Source organism: Oncorhynchus tshawytscha, linkage group LG19 (genome assembly GCF_018296145.1).
Source record: "Oncorhynchus tshawytscha isolate Ot180627B linkage group LG19, Otsh_v2.0, whole genome shotgun sequence".
NCBI lineage: Eukaryota > Metazoa > Chordata > Actinopteri > Salmoniformes > Salmonidae > Oncorhynchus > Oncorhynchus tshawytscha.
In genome coordinates, this window is record NC_056447.1 from 35806920 (window position 1) to 35821578 (window position 14659).

Sequence of the window (14659 nt, forward strand, 5' to 3'; positions counted from 1 at the left end):
CACAGCTATTTTCAGGTCTCTCCAGAGATGTTAGATCGGGTTCAAGTCCAGGATCTGGCTGGGCCACTCAAGGACATTCAGATTATTGTCACGGAGTAATTTGCGTTGTCTTGGCTGTGTGCTTAGAGTCATTGTCATGTTACAAGGTGAAACTTCGCCCCAGTCCGAGGCCCTGAGCGCTCTGGAACAGGTTCTCTCTGTACTTGCGCCGTTCATCTTTGCCTCGATCCTGACTCATCTCCCAGTCCCTGCCGCTGAAAAACATCCCCACGGCATGTTGCTGCAACCACCATGCTTCACCGTAGGGAAGTGCCAGGTTTCCTCCAGACATGACGCTTGGCATTCAGGCCAAAGTGTTCAATCTTGGTTTCATCAGACCAGATAATCTTGTCTTTACGTGCGTTTTGGAAAACTCCAAGCAGGCTGGCCACTACCCTAAAGTCCTGATTGGTGTAGTGCTGCAGATATGCTTGTCCTTCTGGAAGGTTCTTCCATCTCCACAGAGGATCTCTAGAGCTCTGTCAGCGTGACCATCGGGTTCTCTGTCACCTCCCTGACAAAGGCACTTCACCCCCGATTGCTCAGTTTGGCCGGGCGGACAACGCTAGGAAGTCTTGGTGGTTCCAAACTTCTTCCATTCAAGAATCAACTGTGGGGACTTTCAATGCTGCATAAATGTTTTGGTACCCTTCCCCAGATCTGTCCCTCAACACAATCCTGTCTCGGAGCTCTACAGATAATTCCTACTACCTGATGGCTAAGTTTTTGCTCTGACATGCACTGTCAACTGTAGGACCTTATATAGACTGGTGTGTGCCTTCCCATATCATGTCCAATCAATTGAATTTACCACAGATGGAAACAGGATGTACCTGAGCTCAATTTGGAGTCTTATAGCAAAGGGTCTGAATAGTTATGTAAATAAGATGTTTCTTATTTTTATTTTTTTAAACCTTTTCTAAAAACCTGTTTTCGCTTTGTCATTATGGGGTATTGTGTGTAGACTGCTGAAGAATTGTTTTTTATTTAATCAATTTTTGAATAAGGCTGTAACTTAACAAAATGTGGTAAAAGGTAAAGGGGTCTGAAGGCACTGTATATGTTGTAAGCTATTTGATTTAAGATAAGAGCACTGATATTGAATTATTATCACAGGTGATCACTACCCTATCCTCCTGATTTAAAACATCATCAAACTTATCAACCCCCTCAAAAGCACTCCAGCCAAAAAGGGTCCAGTCTCTCATGCAGCTAATCAATAGTCCCATAATGTCCATGCACAACAGTGTAAAGGCATCTGAAACCCCCTGGTGGCTTCAACACTGTAGTACAGTAGTCAGCACTGGGCTCGCCCATGACCTGGAGACCTGATCTGCAGTTGACCCTGAAGCTAACCACCCAGCTAATTAGCACAGTGCTCTCTCCAGGGCCATCCTATCTGCTGTGCAAATCAGGGTGACCCACAGCCCATCAACCATCAGGCATCAGATGACAGAGCTTCACTATCCATTGTGGGATTGTACCGTCCTTTGCAAATTGCCATGGCTTGAGTACTGGTAAGTGAATATAAGGTCTTAGGAAATACAGTTGTCATAATGGAAGAAAACATGTAACACAATGTTTACAGATGTTGAGAGAAATTAAAACTGAGAAAAACATTATTTTTCAGTATACAGCGAATGTAAAGCAGAACACAAAATACCATGGCTTTGGTTGTACCTCCCATGACAATTCTAAATTTTACAAAGTAAAGTTAAGTCAAGATTCAAGAATAGTCAAGTGTCATATACATGCTGCCACTACTAGGCAATGGGGCTACGAGAATAAACTTTCCCCTCATCATTCCCTTAGAAAGAGAAGAACTTGAATAGTCACTTTAAGTAGGGACCTGGGCATTGGGCTACTCTAGCTAATCATTCCGTGTTATGTAAGGTCGGTGGTCTTCCTGATTTACAGTGGGGGTCCACCTAGGTTATTTAAACATTTTCACACAAAAAACATTAAACGTGCTCTCCTAGCTTCATCGACTGACACTGTAGTTAGTTTCATATTAGAAATGCACAATGAAACATATGTTGGGAAAAAAGACTAGTTCAAAGAGCTTACTTTACTCTTCAGTTTTTAATGCCTGTAGTTGTGTCAGGATATGGGCAGCACAAACATTGTTGCAGTGATGCTGTTTTCAGTGTAGGGAAACCCTTCATGTCATTTTCACTTGTGTTATTCCTCATATTGACTACTCAAGATTCTGATCAGTGACCCCTCTCTTTGCCATTACATTCTGTTTCAGGAACATGAAAAATCTCTGGCATATAGGGGAAACCATAACCAAACAAACTAGCATGCTAGACAGCATTATTACAACACCCAGAAGCACAACAGAATGCTAATGTGACCATCAAAGGAATATTGTCCATGATGTTATGCCAATAAGAAGATCCCCTACAGGTTTCTCTTCACTTGTTGTTTGTTGTGTTTCTCTGGGATTTCCTGTCAAGTGTTAACACTGAGAAACATGTGGTGACTGTACAAGGCCGGATTCATCCTGCTAAAGCCACTTGAGTAGGATCCCTCTGAGGCAGCTCATACTCTGGCTCTCAGCCACTCCTCCTACCTTAACACCAGAGAAATTGTTTTGTTACCTGAAACCGTCATGCGTGCCTGAATAATATCTTGTTGTCGCTTTAGGGAAATCAAGTGTCAGTCTAAGCAGACGAGTATAAAATGTGTTTCGCAAAAAATGAGAAAAAAACGAAGGACACGTAAATTATAAGCAGACAGTTCCTTGGCTGTCAGAGAAAGATAAGAGGAGATTGTTTCAAGCGATTTCAACCCCCCAAAGCTCTTACGCGAGTGAGAAACCTTTTTCTCTTTGTTTTATGACTTTTATCTCCCTGTTTTCATATATATATAATCTATGGGAAAGGGGCTGTTTTGAGTGCTGATAAGATATCCTGAGGGGTATCCATCAGGGCCACATCAAAAACAAAACAGAAAGATTTTGAAGAGTGGGTGTTAAAATTCACATTTAATTCTGTGAAAACTACCTTCTGAGGTCTGGACTCTAGAGAACATCAATGTTGTGTTTCTCCCCTACTTGAACCGTTGCCTTCTCGCTCCTGTCCAGGAAATGATCTCTGACTGCTACAGAGGTGGCTGGGGCTGGGGCTGTCATGGGAGGAAGAGGGGGAGTGTGCAGGCTGTTTGACAGCTGATGGCTGCCTCCAGGCTGGATTGTTCCAGTGGTGCTTTTGAAGTGTCCTGTCTGTATCTGGATACAGTAGCCTACAATTCATGGAAGGACTTTAGAGCAGACTTCCCATTTCTGTACCTAGGAGCACCATTCTTGATGTTGTTTTGCATGTCACACACACAAACACACACTTTACCTATATTCCCATTGAACCTGAGCCAAGGACACCAGGGAAAGCATAGGACTAGTGACAGAAAAGGGTAAACAATACATGTCGAAGTAAATCCTCTCCACACTTACCTCATCATTGCGTGTGTTCTTGCTTCACACTGTTAATAAAACCGGAAACCCGGTATCTGGTTTTAGTTGAATCAGGCCTACAGTCTTCACATTGACTTGAAACTATGTTCATTACATTATCATGGTTCACTCAAGCAATTCATTTAATCTTCTCATGTGTGAGTTCCAAATATCTCTAACCATCACCCCTGTGTGAGTTTTTTTATGTGCGTGATGTCAGAATGTTCTCACTCTTCCAAAATTTGATTGTTATGCAACTGGACAGTTACCCGTGCTGCCCTCAAACCAAGGCACGCTGCCTGTTAATTATCTATAGGCTATGTTTCAACTTGTCAATTTCAAATTATTTTCCAACAAGTTTTACTTTCTAACAACATTTTGAATTAATTCACATAAGAAGAAACCCATTTCACTGTTGCAGACAATTTATGTTTGAGGCTTTAGTGAGCTGGACAAACTTTTCTCTTCAACAAACTTTTCTCTTCAACGAGAGCCCAAGCAATTCCCTGGTGATTTCCCAGATCAAGTATGAAGACATTGTGCATCTCTAGGCAGAACAGGCCTTGCACAAACGTTTTCCCCCAGCACATTTTCTGGCTGGCGCCTGCATTGCCTTCATGGCTGTTTTCCTTACAAATTTGACTTTGGACATGTGTACGTTCCTATCAAAGTAAGTGGCTTATTTTCTGTATATCGTGTTATCGTTTCACCGTATGTAAATCTAATTTTATTAATCATATGTGCAGAAAACAACAGGTGTAGACCGTACAGTGAAATGCTTACTTACGAGCCCCTAACCAACAGTGCAATTTCAAAAAATCTGGATAAGAATAAGAGATTAAAGTAACAAGTAATTAAAGAGCAGCAGTAAAAAATAAAATGAGAATTCAGGGGAGCGCCGGTACAGAGTCCATGTGCGGGGGCACCGGTTAGTTGAGGTAGTATGTACATGAAGGTAGAGTTAAAGTGACAATGCATAGAAGACAACAGAGAGAGTGTGTGTGTGTGTGTGTGTGTGTGTGTGTGTGTGGAGGGGGGGGTCAGCAATGTGAATAGTCTGGGTAGCCATTTGACTAGATGTTCAGGAGTCTTATTGCTTTGGGGTAGAAGCTGTTTAGAAGCCTCATGGAACTAGACTTGGTGCTCCGGTACTGCTTGCCATGTGGTAGCAGAGAGAACATTCTATGACTAGGGTGGCTGGATTCTTTGACAATTTTTATGGCCTTCCTCTGACACCGCCTGTATAGAGGTCCTGGATGGCAGGAAGCTTGGCCCCAGTGGTGTACTGGGCTGTTCGCACTAACCTCTGCAGTGCCATGTGGTCGGAGGCTGAGCAGTTGCCATACTGGGCAATGATGCAGCCCGCCAGGATGCTCTCCTGCAGCTGTAGAACCTTTTGAGGATCTGAGGACCCATGACAAATCTTTTCAGTCTCCTGAGGGGGAATAGGTTTTGTTGCGTTCACTTCATGACTGTCATGGAGTGCTTGGACCATGTTAGTTTGTTGGTGATGTGGACACCAAGGAACTCTCAACCTGCTCCACTGCATCCCCGTCGATGAGAATGGGGGCGTGCTCGGTCCTATTTTTCCTGTTGTCCAAAATCATCTTTGTCTTGATCAGTTTGAGGGAGAGGTTGTTGTCCTGGCACTACACGACCAGGTCTTTGTTCCTTTTGTCAAGGTGGGAAAGGTCAGAGTCGAGTGCAATAGAGACTTCATCATCTGTGGATCTGTTGGGGCAGTATGCAAATTGGAGTGGATCTAGGGTTGCTGGGATGACGGTATTGATGTGAGCCATGACCAGCCTTTCAAAGCACTTCATGGCTACAGATGTGAGTGCTACGGGTCGGTAGTGATTTAGGCAGGTTACCTTAGTGTTCTTGGGTACAGGCACTATGTGGTCTGCTTAACCTCCCTAGGCTAGTGGGTGGTATTTTCACATCTGGCTGAGAAGTGTTCCCAAAGTAAACTGCCTGCTACTCAGGCCCAGATGCTGGATATGCATAATATTAGTAGATTAGGATAGAAAACACTCTGAAGTTTCTAAAACTGTTTGAATGATGTCTGTGAGTATAACAGAACTTATTTGGCAGGCGAAACCTCGAGGACAAACCATCCAGGAATTATTTTTTTGAGATCACTCTCTTTTCAATGGGATTTCTATGTGGATCTAGAATTCTAAGGCACTTGCTTGCAGTTCCTATCGCTTCCACTGGATGTCAACAGTCTTTAGAAATTGGTTGATGTTTTTCCTTTGAGAAATTAAGAAGTAAGGCTGTTCAGAACGAGGGTCGAGTATAGTGTACTGTTGTGGTTGGGGCGCTCGACCTGAAAGCTCACTCCACTATGTTTTTATCCGCTATTGAACGCAGTTTATCCCGTCTTAAATTTGATAGATTATTTATGTTAAAAAATACCGAAAGTTGTATTAGGAAAGTTGCTTGAAATGTTTGGACAAAGATTACAGGTAACTTATTAGAATTTCTTTAGTCATGTTGCGTGTGTTGGAACGGGTGTTTTTCTGCATCAAACACGTCCCAAAAAATTGACATTTTGGAGATATAATGACGGAATTAATCGAACAAAAGGACCATTTGTGATGTTTATGGGACATATTGGAGTGCCAACAGAAGAAGCTCTTCAAAGGTAAGGCATGAATTATATCGTTATTTCTGAGTTTTGTGTCGCGCCCTGAGGAATAAAATATGATTGTCTGTGTTTGTTTGATGGGGTACTCGCATGGTTTGCTTTCGCCTTAAATCTTTTTTGAAATCTGACACCGTGGCTGAATTAACAAGAAGTTAAGCTTTATTTTGACACATTGCATGTTTATTTTCAAAAATGTTAAATATTTACAATTCTGAATTTGGTGCCTTGCACTTTCACTGGATGTTGGTCAGGTGGGACGGTAGCCTCCCATCTAGCCTAGAGAGGTTAAAACATGTTGGTATTACAGACTCGGAAAGGGAGAGGTTGAAAATATCAGTGAAGACACTTGCTACTTGGTCAGCCCATGTTCGCATGTATGTATGGATCATAATGTATTTATTGTTTTATTCACATGTTTTCAAGTACTGTTGACGAATAATGCATTCCGATTCTTGCATAGATTGTAATGGACACATGATGTGTGTAAAATACTTTTTCGAATGTTGTACTGATTATGATAAATTAATGAGAAGCTATTTGCCGGATATGTTTGGCACCATGTTTGTGGACATCATACAATGCATTCTGGTTGTCATTTAAGCGTCTGTCAGACCAAAGATGTTATAACAAGGGACAGTTCACTCGACTGACTTATGGTGCTTTCAAGACAACTGTGAACTCTGAAAAATACTAGATAAAATTATGACATCAATGATCTTCAGGTAGGAAAGTTGGAGCTCTAGAAGGAGACCAGAGCTCCCGAGTTCGAATTCAAAACTATTTTTCCCAGTCGAAGCTCGTTTTTCCTGAGTCCCCAGTTGTCTTGAATGCACTGAATTCTGAGATTTCCCTGTTCCCAGTTGTTTTGAACGCGGCAACAGATTGTAACTTTGGTACTTCAGGGTTGCCAGCTCAGACCTCCCTTTCCAGCGGTTTTATTTTTATTTAGCGTATAAACTTATTTTTGTTTGCCCCCATTTATTGATAAATCCTCCATCATAGTAATATGACACCCCATCATGGACTTGAAACCCCCCCACAAATTAAATTAACCCCCCCACAAATCCCGCTAAAATGGTTTCATCCCTGTTTAGCTTTCACGCTATGGTTAGGCTAGGCAGTAGGCTTGTATTTGGCGTGATGATCTGTAAGGTGAAAACCTTTTTAACAAGTACATCAACTATTTGTAATATGCTGAAAAGTGGCTAAACTAAGTTAATATTTTTCAGGCAATGAACGTAGCCATCTTTGACTTTGTTTATTTGCGTTTTATAGTGAATGGCCTTCTGGGATTAGGGAGTTTTCTCCAAGTCAAACATAAACAAACATTGCTGCCATCATAAACAATTTACCTTCTCTTAACTTAGCTGACACCCATCTATTTTCAAAAAAATATTACATTTCTCCCTTGTGTTCACCAGAGATGTGGTACATTGTAAACTAGTCTAGCTGTTAGGTCGCTAACTTATGTTTTGTTTTTTTGTCAGCTCAACCTGTTATTTAGACTGGTTTATGGAATGAGTTTAGCTGTGTATCACATCTTTTACAATAAAAGGTGAAATTGAGGAATAAAGTTGTGAAGACCTTTATTTCCCATCAGTACAAAACATTGTTGAGACTCTTTTCAGACAACAATGATGTTTAGATGCATTTATTGCATCATACGTTCTGTCGCTACTGTTCCAGTCACATGTTTGTGATCGTACGCTGCAGGGACCACTCAACAATGATCACAAATAAGTGATCGTACGCGTCAAAGGGTTAATCATGTTTACTCAATATCACCATTCAATGAAAAGAGCTTGGCTGAAGAATTCATAGTCATAACCATATGTCTATCACTGCAAGGCTATGACTAGCTCAAATCAGGTTTCCTTGTCCTCATGTCAATGTGAATCTGCATGTTTATAAGCATGGCTGTTTGAGACACGGAGGAAGAAAATGGCCTAATGGATCCATGTAAATGAAGATGGAGAGTAAATAGACGTGGAAATTTTGAAATTGGGCTGGCATGCTAATCAGAGGCAGACGGGAGACACCAATCAGTCTTCCAGGACGGAGACCGGGCACATCCAATGGCACTTCTTATTTCCATTCTCCACGCTCGTAAATCCTGTCAACTCCCTCACACACAGACAGCGGCTGCATTTCACGCTGTTCTCTGAGCCACAATCAGCAGAGCTACAGTCTCTGTGGCTGGAGGAGAGGAGAGAGGGAATGAGACAGAGGGAGAGAGATTTATGTTTTTTTTTTTAATTTGGATCCCCATTAGCTGTTAAAGAAGCAGCAGCTATTCTTCCTGGCATCTACACAAAACATAGGACAAAATACAGAACACTAATGGACTTGAGGTATGGTTTTTAAAACTGATTTTATTGCTTGCCTGAGTTACCTGAGGTGGAAGAGAATTCCATGTAGCCATTGCTCTATACAGTACTGTGTGTCTCCCAGCCTCTGTTCTGGACTTGGAGACTGTGAAGAGACCCTTGATTGCGTATCTTGTGGAGTATGTATAGGGTTTTGAATTGTGATAACTGTCTGAACAGTCTATTCGGTACTGTCAGCACGTCAATACTTCTTACAAAGACCAGCAGTGATTCAGTCAATCTCTCCTCCACTCCGAACAAAGAGAGACATACGTGCATGTTATTGAAATTGGCAATTCATGTACATTTGATGGCCAGACGTGCTGCTCGGTTCTGGGTCAGCTGCAGCTTTTCTAGGTACGTTTTTGCTTCCTCTGAACGTACAACTGGGCAATAGTCAAGATGCGATAAAACCAGAGCCAGTAGGACTTGTTTGTTTGCATGTGAAAACAGAACATCTCTTTATAACAGATGGACCTCTCCCCATCTTTACCTTTACAAGAACATAATCAAAATGCTTTGACCATGTTTACACAGTTTACAATCTACACTGAACAAAAATATAAACGCAATATGTCTTGGGCCCATGTTCCATGAGCTGAAATAAAAGGTCCCACAAATGTTCCATACGTACAAAAAGCTTATTTCTCTCAAATGTAGAGCACAAATTTGATTACATCGCTGTTAGTGAGCATTTCTTATTTGCAAAGGTAATTCATCAACCTGACAGGTTTGGCATATCAAGAAGCTGATTAAAAAATATGATCATTACACAGGTACACATTGTGCTGGGGACAATAAAAGGCCACTCTAAAATGTGGAGTTTTGTCACACAACACAGATGTGTCAAGTTTTGAGGGAGCATGCAATTGGCATGCTGACTGCAGGAATGTCCACCAGGGCTGTTACATTAGAATTTAAAGTTAATGTCTCTACCATAAGCCGCCTCAACATCACGTTAGAGAATTTTTCAATACGTCCAACCGGCCTCACAATCGCAGACCACGTGTATGGCGTCATGTGGGCAAGCGGTTTGCTGATGTCAACGTTTTGAACAGAGTGCCCCATGGTAGCAGTTTGGTTATGGTATGGGAAGGCATAAGCTATGGACACCAAACACAATTACATTTTATCTTTGGCAATTTGAATGCACAGAAATACTGTGACGAGATCATCAAGCCCATTGTCGTGCCATTCATCCGCCACCATCACCTCATATTTCAGTATTATAATGCATGGCCATGCATAATGCATAATCCATATAATGCATAATCCATGTCACAAGGATCTGTACACAATTCCTGGAAGCTGAAAATATCCCAGTTATTCCATGGCCTGCATACTCACCAGACATGTCACCGATTGAGCCTGTTTGGGATGCTCTGAATCGATGTAAACGACAGCGTGTTCCAATATCCAGAAACTTCACACAGCCATTGAAGAGGAGTGGGACAACATTACACAGGCCTCAATCAACAACCTTATCAACTCTATGAGAAGGAGATGTGTCGCGCTGCATGAGGCAAATGGTGGTTCTGTCTGGTTTATCTGATCCATGCCCCTGACCTTTTGACAGATGCATATTTGTATTTCCAGTCATGTTAAATCCATAGATTAGGGCCTAATGAATGTATTTCTGATTTCCTTATATGAATTGTAACTCAGTAAAATCTTTGAAATTGTTGCATGTTGCATTTATATTTTTGTTCAGTATAATATAACACCAAGAGGTTTAGTCTCATCTACTTGCTCAAAAGCCACATTGTTCATTACCAGTTTCAGCTGATGTCCAGTACCTACACGGGTAATATATGGTCAACAATATCTAAGGCTGCAAAAAAAGGGTTCTCTGGCTGTCCCCATAGGAGAACCATTTGAAGAACCCCTTTTGGTTCCAGGTATAACCCAAAATAGTTGTTGTTTTACCCAATAAATTACTGGGAGTTTATATATACAGTATATAGCACCTGGAATACTGAGAGATAAATACAAATTGAGCTTGGTTTAGATATTATTGCACTTACCCCTGTACTCTATTCATTGGGGGATTTTTTTCTTCCTGGCATTTGTTACACATCCATTATGCTCTGTGTTTGATTATTTTAATACAAATAATATTCAAATTCCAGAATGCAATGCATTTCTCCCACAGGAAAACAGCTGCAGTGCAGCAAGGCAGTTTGATGGCACTGGGTCTGACTCCCATCATGGTATTACAGTCACATGGTATCACTCTGCACAAAACCAATATCAGCATCAACAGCACTTTGGCTATACCGTAAACCATGTAAGACTCCTCTGTTTTCACACCATGTGTATTGCATTGCTAGGTTATATGTTATTTTATATGTTGTGTAAGTTGTTTACTTTTGAAATATTTTTTTCTGTGGCCTCCTTTTCTGAAGTCTCAGGCTCTGAGTACTCACAATAGGAGAGGCGAGGTGTTGACATGTCACTCCATTTAAGTTGAGAGCACAGCACACATTTAAGAGAGAGAGTGAGAAGGACAGATTGGTACCAAGAGAACAAGTGAGTGGAAGGGTGTGGGAGTGTTTGTGTGTTACACTGCCATTTTCTCTTTACAGTCTCTCTGCAACTCCTCTGATTCCTCACGAGGCCAAGACTAACACACACACACTCTACTCTACTCTACTCTGGAGTGGCACATTTGGAGTGGCTGACCAGCGAGGAGCAGAGAAGTGTTAATGCTGTCGGGGAGGAGAAAGGCTGAGCCCTGAGTGGTTTGTTGTCTCCCTCTGTGAATTACACATTCTGTTGACAGTAGATGGGATTCTGCCATCTGAAGAATTACAGCTGTACATAGGGATGTCAAGTGCCACTCAGCGAGGAGTCTCCACTATGATTGCAATCAATATCGGTTAAAGTGGAGGTTAACAGCACAGTGACTGTCAGTAGTTTCAGCTGGTTGGTTATTGGCATCGTATCTGTGAACTATTGACACATAATTTCCCTTCCCACAGATTCCCTCCGAGAGGCTCTTAGTAACTTGAAGCAGATAACACAAAAGTTCAATTTCAATCAAAAGTACTGCAAAGCAACACAAAATATATAAGTAGTTTACGCTTTTTGCTTTCAAATAAACAACTATTTCCACAAAGAAAGCAAAGAGAATTAGAGAAACCTAGGAGATTCTGCAAAAATATGAGCAAGGAAGATATCAGCAACCCAAAACTGATTCAGATTGCTACCATATAAAGGACAAAACTATAAGAATAGCTGTAAATATAGTTGTTTCTGGGGAATTTGTAAGGGAAAATACATCCAAAGCGTTCCTTATAATTTGGTCAATATATCCCAACCACAACTGAAATAACAATTTCTGTATTACTTGAAACTGTTGGTCAGTTCAGAAAGTAACCACGCCTGGCAATTTTATGCAGAACCACTGTATGAAAGTCAGTTCTGGATCTGTTCAGTTCGATTGAACGTTTCTACATTGTATAATGTCTTGTACTGAACAACACATTACCCCAAAACACTTTTCAACATTCTTGAACAGACTTTGAGGTAGCTTACGTTTGCTCCATTTGGTGGGTGTGGCGGGGTGTGGCTTGAAGCAATGAGTGGCGTACTTGAAGCGCAGCGGTACATTTTGAACCCACAACCCACCCCTCCCCATTTTTCAACTGGTCATTCAACAGCACTGTTTCAATTTAATTTAACCTTGCATTACATTTTTTCGTACTGAACGCAGCCCTGGTGACTTTTCTACTCCAAAATGTATGGTGGCATCATTCAAATATAATTTTCCCCTCCAAAAAATGTTCCTAACTGATTTAGTTTAGTAGCTATAACTAAATAGGCTGAAGCATCGGGTTGCCCATCTGTATTTGTGCTAATCATTAGCTAGATCAATGCATCTCAAACTTTTTCAGTCATGGCCACCTTTCATCATGGGGGAACATTCTATGTCCCCTCACCTCCCTCAATTAAATGAACTGCAACTATTGTTACACAAAAATAAATTATAAGAATACCTTTTATTCATCAAAAAACAGTATATACAAACACCAGTATCTGGTTTCTCTTCCATATTGAACTAAAAACAACTATTAATGAAGGAGAAATAAACCTGCTTATTGCTGTGCAATATCACATCCATCTCTATCAATAAAGACTATTGTCATGACTCTTCTATGATGATCCAAAAGATCAGATTGCAGTGGATCAGCTCTACAGAGTTATATCTCGCACAGAGGGGGGAGGGATGGATGTGGGGGTTTTATGACACTTCACGTCGGTCATAAACCATTGGCAGCTGACAATTCCTTTTGGGGTCTAGTTTGGGTGATTGGAATGTCTGTGTGCCTTATGAAGAGTTTGCTGCCCAAAAACTACAACATCAAACAATGGACACTGGAACAACATATTTCAACATCTTAATTTCATTAAAAAATTAATGGCTGTACACCACCATGGTACAAAGATTGTCTTAGGGTCATTTTTGACCCGGCAGTTATAAAATCATTTACACACCACACACACACCACACACACACACACACACACAATGATAAATTGAGATTGTGTGATACTGACTGAACTCAGACAAAACAAAAATATTGTGCATGTGCAGCATCTCCCCTCAACTACCCCACATGACTCAAGTTCACAGACGAAATAAAAAACATTTTAGACAAAATAAAAACAATTTCAGACAAAATAAACATTTCTTGAAAGCATTGTTTACAAATGGGGAATGGAATCAGAGGCTATGCACTCCTCTCAACAAGGGGGAGAGAGGCCTTCTCATCAAAGTTTGCCTTCACCCCCACCACCACTCTAGTTTCTTACCTCCCAAAGAGGAACAGGAATGTGGTCCCCCCCATGCACACTGCACAAAATGGCTGAGATCAGTATACATGAGGACAGGAAGCCAGCCATCATCCTGGACTACAACCACAACAAAGGAGGCGTGGAAAACCTGGACAAGGTGATTGGAACTTAGAGCTGCAGGAGGATTACTGCCTGCTGGCCCCTGGTCATCTTCCATAACATCATTAATGTGTCCTCATACAATGCCTTTGTGATATGGAACAAGATCAACCCTACCTGGATGCCTGATAAGCGGAACAAGAGGAGGGTGTTCTTGGAGCAGCTGGGAAAGGCACTTGTAACCCCAAACATTCAAAGAAGGGAGCGCCTCCCCCGCACAGCAACTTCTGCAGCGCTTGTGAAAGCTGTTCAGGGGGCTGTATCTTGTCCTGATCCACCGGAGGCTACAGCTGGGACAGGCAAGAGGAGGAGATGACAATAATGCCTGCCAAAGAATAACTGTAAAACAAATACTATGTGCTGCACATGTGAGAAATACATCAGCAAAGTCCATGGACACACACTTGCAAACTGTCCTACATGTGCTAATTAGAGTTGATTGATTTATGTTCTTCACATTTTTGTTTTGTATCTATTATCTTATTATATTCTTATGTATTGTTGTTGTTTATAGACCTTGTGGGTGGGGGCAATTGTTAAAAAATGGGAGAAGACTTGTATTTTGTAGTTGAATTCCTCATTGTACAGTATATAGAATATATCACTATGTTGCCAAAACAGTTCAAGACTGTTATTGTTCTCCTTAAATAAAATGCATTCAAACTACTTCTTGCACATTCCTGCTACTTTCTTAGGCTATACAAGTGCTATCTCTTGCTAAACCTATGCAGTACCTTCAGCAATAATAATAATAATATAATAATAATAATAAACCTCTACTTTAGTAAAGAAAACAATGATGACAGGTGTGTTTTAATAAAAATGAGTGGTGTCCACTGATTCAACTGCAGTATTTCTGCATTGTGAAGAGGGAAGACCCAGATATTCACAAAGTTTGTGATGAATGACAGATTGTTTCTTCATGCAAAATAGATTTTGGGTGTAAAACTCAATTAACCTGCGTAACCAGTGTTTTCACATCTCTCTGTGAGGACTATACCATATGTACCTATACACTCTCAGAAAATAAGGCACCAAATTGTACATAAAGGGATACAAATGCTTGTCACTGTAGTGGTAGCCTGTAAGGTACGTCCATTGTACCATTAGTTATAGGTACATATTTGTACCATTGCAGTTAAAAGAGCCAAAAGGTACACACTTGCCTTTTTAGGGTCAAGGTCAATTTTGTTAA

General features: G+C 41.1%; 1 long non-coding RNA gene across 1 annotated transcript; it reads left to right on the plus strand.

The window, feature by feature from the left end:
• Positions 1-8029: 8029 nt before the first annotated feature.
• LOC112219125 lies at positions 8030-13570 on the plus strand. Its single transcript, XR_002948689.2, has 3 exons — positions 8030-8494; positions 10662-10796; positions 11095-13570. It is a non-coding gene; the product is annotated as an uncharacterized LOC112219125 (long non-coding RNA).
• The last annotated feature ends 1089 nt before the right edge of the window (positions 13571-14659 follow it).